Genomic DNA, 8,567 nt, shown 5'->3' with positions numbered 1-8,567 from the left:
TTAAAACTAAAACACTATATTATCTTACATACAAGATTACATATAACAAACATTAATAATGTAAAGGAAGATGATAATTATAATATCTTATCATTTATCCTTCAATCAATCATCTTTAATTTGATTTTATAATTTATCTTTTTGCCGAGGAAGTGTTATTACTTGATATTTTTGGAGATTCAAATGAACATCAATCATACTGGAGATATTAAATTTTCTAATAAATAAAAAATCGTTGGTGAAGGGATAAATAAATTTTAAAAGGATGAAAAAAATGAACAAATATTCTAATTCTAACGTGTAGATAGTTCAGCTCTACCTTTTGTTTTACATATATCATTTTAAAGTTTCACATTTAAATGTATCATAAGTAATTATTAAAATGAAAAATTAAAGGGAGAATGTATCATATTGAACAACAATTCAACTTATTATATATACTTGAAAGGGAAAAAGATTACACAAATTATTCAGTTTGTTTGGGTGTTTTTTAAAATTCAACATACCAGAGTGATGAAGTTCAATTTGAAACTACTCCTCTATTCCAATCACAGTGTCGAGAAATACATCTATTACTTCAAGAAAATTTTTACAACTTGTAGTAAACTTGAGAATCTATCCATACTTCATATTGAATATGAGCAATTAATTTATTGTGTAGTTATCTATGTCTTTGGGATTAAAAGAGGCTCCCGTCTAGTCATATTCCTCTATAGGTCATCCGGCACATCCTTGAACCCATGTCACTTCTTTTCCTGGTTCACTTCGCACATCAAGGTGCGATTAAGTTTTTAAGGTCTTTCTGTCCTTACAATGGCATACTAAATTTGAATTTTGTCTTCAAGAAATAATAGTATAGATCTTTAAGGAATTTTTTTACTGTACCTTCAACAATTTCAGTAGAGAAAACTTCCGTGAATACTCAATTAACGTGTGTTGTTTAATCTGTACTAACAAATACTTAGACAATAATTTGCAGAAACATAAACAACAAAGTTTAAAACATGTACTCAAAAACAACAATTAATAACATAAACATAAATTAATGACTTTAAAAAAACATTCCAGGATCTGTAACAATAGGATGAAACAAAAAGGAAAAAATTGTACAGGAATATTTAATTGTATAGAAGAAGTTCAGAATTTTTGTTGTTTTAAAATGAGAGGAAATCCCTCTATTTATAGCTAGACAACAAAGGGTAGTGTGAACAAATGTTTATTGTGCCTTATCGGAGAGGTCATAACTCTTTGGAAAAGTTACAACCCTTCGGAAAAGTCATAACCTTTCATAAAAGACACAATTTTTCATAAAAGTCGCAAGTCTTCATAGAAGTTACAACTTTTCATAAAAGTCGCAACTCTTCATTAAAGTCGCAACTTTTCATGAAAGGGGAAGGCTAGTTTTGTAAATATATAAATTAAAAAAGGAGTCCTGGTTTGTAGTGGCGCTACGTAGGTGGGCCTAGGGTTCTCTTTTATATATATATATATATATATATATATATGTTTTCATATAAGTCGCAACTTTTCATAAAAGTCACAACTTTTCATTAAAGTCGAAGAAAATACATAATTACCCCATCGAACTTATACCTTTTTTGAAGTAGACACCTTAAGTTTGTGAAAGTCCTATTACCCCACGAAATTATTTCCAACCACAATAAATACACCATTTTAACAGCACTTGCAGTCTCATTGTCAGTGAGTGTGTCTCACCCCCCAAATAAAATAATGTAACTTTATTTTTTCTTGGTCCCTTAATAAAGGGTTGGGTAAAATCCAAACCCGCTCAATTATTGACAGATTCCCTTTTTTATCCTTAACATATTATACATAAATCATGACGAAGATAACATTCTCGATCACTGGAAAAAGTTTAGAAATTACATTGCAGATGTTCATAGAACTTTAACAGTAGTTGATAGAAGAAGTTTCATCATTGGAGAACTTCATACTGGCATCTCATGACCTTCATCGATCTATCAGTTTATGGAACTCTAAATGGTACGAACGTGCATTAGTCTTTGCAGTCCAAGGTGTATTTTTCAACTCATTCCTATTTGGCGTCCCTAAAGTTGGCTAATCGGATTGTTGGGTACTTAGAGGAAGAAGCAGTGAATTTGTAAACAGAGTTTTTTGGTTGATATAGATAAGAAACCTTTTGAGAACTCACCAAACTCCAGAAGTTCATATGGTATCTGACGGAGGTTTATAGATCGAATTATTGGATTGACAGAAGATAATTTTTTCTTTGGCTGCACATAGAGAGCTCTTCAATGGCCATCAATGGAGGCTTGTGGAAGATGGGAAGTGGTCTATTTAATAAAGAAAAGAAATTTTTAATTAGTGATGCCACGTGGCACTAAAACACTGGTTTAGGGGTTAATTTTGACTCATTCACGCGCCTCTCAAACTTGAGATCGCACATGCTCTGAAAATGGGTTAAAAAGATGTATTTATCATGGTTAAAAATAGTTTCGTGGGGTAATAGGACCCCCGCAAACTTAAGGTGTCTACTTCAAAAAAGGGTATAAGTTTGATGGGATAATTATGTATTTTCTCTTAAAGTCGCAACTTTTCATGAAAGGGGAAGACTAGTTTTGTAAATATATAAATTAAAAAAAGGAATCCTGATTTGTGGTGGCGCCACATAGGCGGGCCTAGGGTTCTCTTTTATATATATATATATATATATATATATGATAATAGGAGAGGTAAAAAGTGTCACATGTCATCTCCACAAAAATCCAATATTTTCACGATTCAAAACAAAATTGAAAATCTTTTAAATCTGTGTCAGAAATTAACCTAAAAAAAAAAGTAACAACCTAAAATTAAAAATAGTTACTTTTTATAATTTAAATTTAAATTTTGAAATACAATTTCTTAAAATAATTTAAAAAATAAAATTCAAAGTTAAATAATTTTTTTAAAAATAAAAGACATATTTTTTTACGTCTTTTAGTATTATTTTTTTAAGTACTTTTTATTATTCTATTTTAATTTTTTTAAAATGAGAAGTTATCTACTCTCAATATAACTACTACTTTTCACCACAAAAATATGTCAGTTTTAACTGAAATAACATTTAAAAAATAAAAGACATTTTTTATGTCTTTTATATTTTTTTAAAATGCTTTTCATTATTTTTTTTTAATTGAATTGTTATTGATTTCACGTATCAGGACACTTCATCCAATACTAAGTGTCAACGATCATTAGTAATATAACCCAACTAAGTGAGTTGGGGTCAAGTACCAAGGGAGTGGTTCGTAATTGAGAATCAATAGGCAAGTAAGAATATGGTCTAGTCAATCATAGCTAAAAACATTTACGAATAAAAGCATGGTTTAAATTATAGATGACACAAGTGTCAAATATCAAGAGGGTTTGTTTGTATTATCAACTAAAATAGCAAACAACACGAAAATACGAATATGGAGACGAAATTCTTGGGATGTGATTGGATAATGGGCCAAGGTAAACAACCGGGTAATTGCAATTAATAGTAAATAGCTGCAAATCAGGGAATAAGCTAGACTTTAGTGGGTAAACTTTCTCTCGAACAATTTACCCCGAATCAAATTGGTTTCTCTCGAACACCAATAAGCAGCAATGAAGCACAACCTTCGCTTTAGTCCATTCACTCTCTCGACCTGAATGTGTGGAAAAGGGTTTAGGATTCACTCTCTTGAGCTGAACCCATGACAACCCAATACCCACAGACCATCGATTCAGTAATTTTGGTTTTAAAACCTCTCTCTCGAACAAGCCAAAAACACGAAGTTAAGATTGTATTTGCAACTACAACCCACTAAGTTTAACCATGATTACTGAACGAAATCACTTTTAAACATCAAATAAACTATCAATTAACAATACCCAAATCAACCCATAATCACACCCCAAGAATTGGGGTTTTAGCTAGACATAGTAAAAGGTAAAAATCGTTACCAAGTTGTGTTTCCATCAACTGGGTAGGATTGATATAGTTTATACAAAGGTCTAAGATGAAGAATCTTCAACACCCACTTCCAATGTCTTAGAAATGGAACTCTTCAAATCTTCAAAGCTAAGGAAATATTGTCTCCAAAAAACTCAGTTCTAAGCTCTCAACTTCAAACTGAATGTTAGATTCTAAAAACTCTCCCCAAAACTAAGAATTTAAAAACGTATTTATAGTTGTCAAAAATATTCTGTGAAGGACCATTCGGCACAGTAAGTCGGGATCGCTGATCCACTCGGTGATCCGCCCTTTGATCAATTTCATCGCCTTTTTGCTTTGGCCTTCAGCATCTTCAGGTTTTGTAACTTTGGGCGATATGGCACTACATCGCGGAACCGTTCGGTGACTCGCCGACTGCTCATTTCTCTCGCAGACTAGATTCTCCTTCAGGGCTTGGCACTCTGGAACATTAGGCGAGACACTAGTCGTTCGGCGACTCACCTAATGGGTTAGGCGATCCTCAGGCCTTTTTTCCTTCGTTCTTTCAGCTGCCTTGTTCCATTTTGCTCAATAGTGTCCATGCTTTGTTCCTTAATCCAAATACCTGAAATTCAAGGATTTACATCAGTTATTGGCACAACATATGCATTTGAGGACACTAAGTCTATTCAAATAAAGCCCTAAATGAGTTCAAATCGTGGACTCATCAACACCCCCAACTTAAACTTTTGTTTGTCCTCAAGTAAAACTCAAGTTTAGCAGTTCAAAAAGGATGTCTCAAACAGTGTTACACAAGACTCAATCATGAATGCACACAAAAAGACTCAACTTACTCATGCAAAGATCAATTGTGCACTCAAAGACTCAAGTTGTGACTCTCCATTATCAAAGAATCTCAAGCTCACATTACTTGCTTCAAATGCAAGTTCAAGCTCAACAAAGGTGATCAAACACCTTCACACAAGGAATGATTCCATATTCACACACAATGGCTCAACAATTTAAAGTTTCAGAATCAAATGCAACGCTCACACTCACAAAGAGGAACACAATGTATGATTTCACCCACAGGTTTGCCCATATTTTCCAACCAACATTTGTTTCAGCTCACTCAAGATCAAAAAGGTCTTTTCAAGGCTTGTAATGGGGCTGAGTGCAAATGTATGATCATTTAGGCTCAATGGCTATAGTCCTCATGAAATGTGGTATAAACAACACTTCATTTCCTTTTCTTCATCATTTTTCATTCGTGCTCACAAGTCATCCCATTATTCACTTTCCATGGATTGTTGGAAACCTCACTTTTTGTATTTTCACAACTTTATTCAACAACTTCTTCATTCTTTTTCTTTTTCATTCGTTTCTTCTTTTTCTCTCTTCTTTCTCTCTCTTTTTTTGTTAACTACTCCACATAGTCTTTCAATTAGAAACTTGGCAATGATTTTATAGACCTCACTCATAAACTCATAAAGCTTATAGGTCTATAATCGCATCGGTCAATTGCTCCAATATTCTTTGGAATGAGGGAAATTGAGGCTTTTTTCATACACTTGGTGAAAATATAAATAATGCACAGTGATCCTTCAAAATTTTACGAAAGAACTGGATTACAAAATCATCGGGGCAAGAACCTTGTCACTTGTAGAAAATCTGATTCTATTTATAAGTGTTAAGTCTTCTTCTCAAATTCCACAAGCTGGAGGTGGTAGAAAGGGCCTGTTTTATGCTTTCCTGGGATGACCCGAGGTTGAGGTGTCTGATGCAGTTATTATAGGTATTGTCCCAGTTTTCCATCGATCTGCATCTATGTTGTTTGATCCAAGGTCTACTTTCTCTTATGTTTCTACCTATTTTGCTACTGGGTTTGATATGATGTGTGATAGCATGCATGTATTATTCATGTTTCTATACCCATGGGTGAGACCTTAGTGGTGTATTGAGTGTATCGATCATGTCATGTTTCTTTGGCGGGGTATGACACTTGGGTAGACTTGATCATGTTGGGGTTGGTAGACTTTTATATTATCTTGGGTATGAATTGGATTTCTCCTTATTATTCTATTATTAACTGTAATGTTAAGATCGTGACCTTAGTGATGCATGGTGTTCCACGGGTTGAGTAAAAGGGTGTTAGTGACTTTTATCCTAGCAAGGTCATCTCCTTCATTCATGCTCAAAGATTGGTGGAGAGAGGGTGTTTGTCTTACTTAGCCTTCATTCGGGACACTAGTATAAAACCACATCCTATAGATTCCGTTCCCGTGGTTCAGGAGTTTCCCGATGTTCCATTCTAATATTTCAGGTGTTCGTCTCGATAGGGATATTGATTTGGAGTCAGACACTAATACAACTTCTATTTCTCCTTACTGTATGGCTCCAACAGAGTTGAAAGAGTTGAAGGATCAATTGCAAGATTTGTTGAGTAAGGGTTTATTCGCCCAAGTGCATCATCTTGGGGTTCTCCTGTATTGTTTGTGAAGAAGAATGACGGGGCTATGAGGATGTGTATTGACTATATGCAGTTGAATAAAGTAACGGTGAAGAATAAGTATCCTCTTTCGCGTATTGGTGACTTATTTAATCAGCTTCAGGGAGCATCGTTGTTCTCTAAGATTGATTTGAGGTTCGGGTATCATCGGTTAAAGATTAGAGCATCTGATATCCCTAAGACAGCCTTTCAGACTCGATATAGGCAATATGAATTCCTAGTAATGTCCCTTGGGTTGACTAATGCCCTTGCAGCATTCATGGAGTTGATGAATAGGGTGTTTCAACCATACCTAGATTCTTTTGTGACTGTCTTCACCGATGATATTTTGGTATACTCCAAGACTGAGGGGACCATGTTCGACACTTGAGGATTGTACTTCAGAGTTTGAGGGAAGAGAAGTTGTACATCAAGTTCTCAAAGTGAGAATTATGGCATAATTATGTGGCATTCTTGGGACACTTAGTATCCAAATAGGGTGTTAAAGTAGATCCAGCCAAGATTGAGTCAGTTAGAGGTTAGACGCAACATATTTCTCCTACTAAGATTCAGAGTTTTGTGGGATTGGCAGGCTATTATTGACTTTTTGTTCAAGGTTTCTCTACTATTGCAGATCCATTGACCAGATTGACTCGATAAAGTGTGGGTTTTCAGTGTGGTCTAATGAGCATGAGAAGAGATTTCAAAATCTCAAGACTTTATTGACTTTGAATCCTTTGTTGACTCTACCAGAGGAGGATATGGACTTCACAATTTATTATGATGCTTCAGGAGTTGGTTTGGGTGGTGTCTTGATGCAGAAGGGGAAGGTGATTGTCTATGCTTCTAGGCAGTTGAAGACCCATGAGAAAAACTAATCTACTCATGATTTGGAGTTGGCAGTCGTGGTCTTTGTGCTTAAGTTATGGCGTCACTATTTGTATGAGGTGCATTGTGACATCTTTACCGATCAACGGAGTCTTTAGTACATCTTCAGGGATTTGAACTTGAGGCAGCGTCAAATGGCTTGAGTTGCTGACAGAATAGAACGTGACCATTTTATATCATCCAGGAAAGGCCAATGTGGTGGTCAATGCCTTGATTAGGAAGACTCCTAGCATGGTGAGTCTTTCTGCACTAAGTATTAAGGAGAGACCGTTAGCTAGAGATGTTCAGAGGTTAGCCAACAGTCTCTTCCAGTTGCACATTTCAGAGGAAAGTGATGGTATGATTGCTTTTATTGAGGCCCGGTCTTCTTTGGTGGAGCAGATCCATGAGCGACAGTTTAATGATGAGAAGTTGTGCCTTATTCGAGACAAGGTGTCGAGGGGCGATGCCAAGGAGGTTGCGCTTGATTTTGATGGGGTGTTGAGGATCGGAGGTAGGATTTGTGTGCCCAAAGTGGGTGAGTTGATTAGATTGATCCTGGAGAAGGCTCACTATTCTCGATATTCTATCCATCTGGGAGCGGCTAAGATGTACCACGATCTGAGTCAGCATTACTGGTGACGTGGTATAAAGAGGGATATTTTTGAGTTTGTGTCTAAGTGTTTGACTTGCCAACAAGTCAAGTGTGTGCATCAACGACCATGAGGTGTGTCTTAGAGGATGTCCATTCCTACTTGGAAGTGGGAACGTATCACCATGGACTTCGTTGTAGGCTTGCCTACCACCATAAGTGATTATGACTCTATTTGGGTGGTGGTTGATAGGTTGACCAAATCCGCCATTTTATCCCAGTTCGGGTGTAATATTCGGCGGAGAAGTTAGCTCAGCTCTGCATCAGCCAGATAGTCGACTTCATGGGATGCCTGTTTCTATTGTCTCCCATCGGGGTTCATTATTCACTTCTCACTTCTGAAAGGCCCTACTGCATGGTCTGAGTGCTCGATTGGATTGAGTACAATTTTTCACCCTCAGACGAATAGGCAGTCCAAACGAACAATTCAGATGTTGGTGGACATTGTTACGACCCAAAGTACACCCTAAACGTGACATGGCATATAAGACCCCAAGAGGCCCTACACAAGCCACTTGACATACATATACACAACATAATAGAGAAAAGCAAGAAATCTCATAAAAAGTAAAGAGTTTGACATATAAGTGGAAGCACATCAAAGTCTTGAGAGAAATGCATCTATTATTATTTGT

The 8,567-nt window shown here is 35.9% G+C and overlaps 1 protein-coding gene across 2 annotated transcripts in view; it reads left to right on the top strand.

Annotated features, from left to right (window-relative positions):
• LOC125861893 (40S ribosomal protein S19-3-like) overlaps nucleotides 1-8,567 on the top strand; it is a 106,415-nt gene that overhangs the window by 49,013 nt on the left and 48,835 nt on the right. The window lies entirely within an intron of this gene.

Source organism: Solanum stenotomum, chromosome 4 (genome assembly GCF_019186545.1).
Source record: "Solanum stenotomum isolate F172 chromosome 4, ASM1918654v1, whole genome shotgun sequence".
Lineage (NCBI taxonomy): Eukaryota > Viridiplantae > Streptophyta > Magnoliopsida > Solanales > Solanaceae > Solanum > Solanum stenotomum.
The sequence above is the reverse complement of the archived record's forward strand: the minus strand, read 5'-3'. Positions and strand labels throughout refer to the sequence as shown.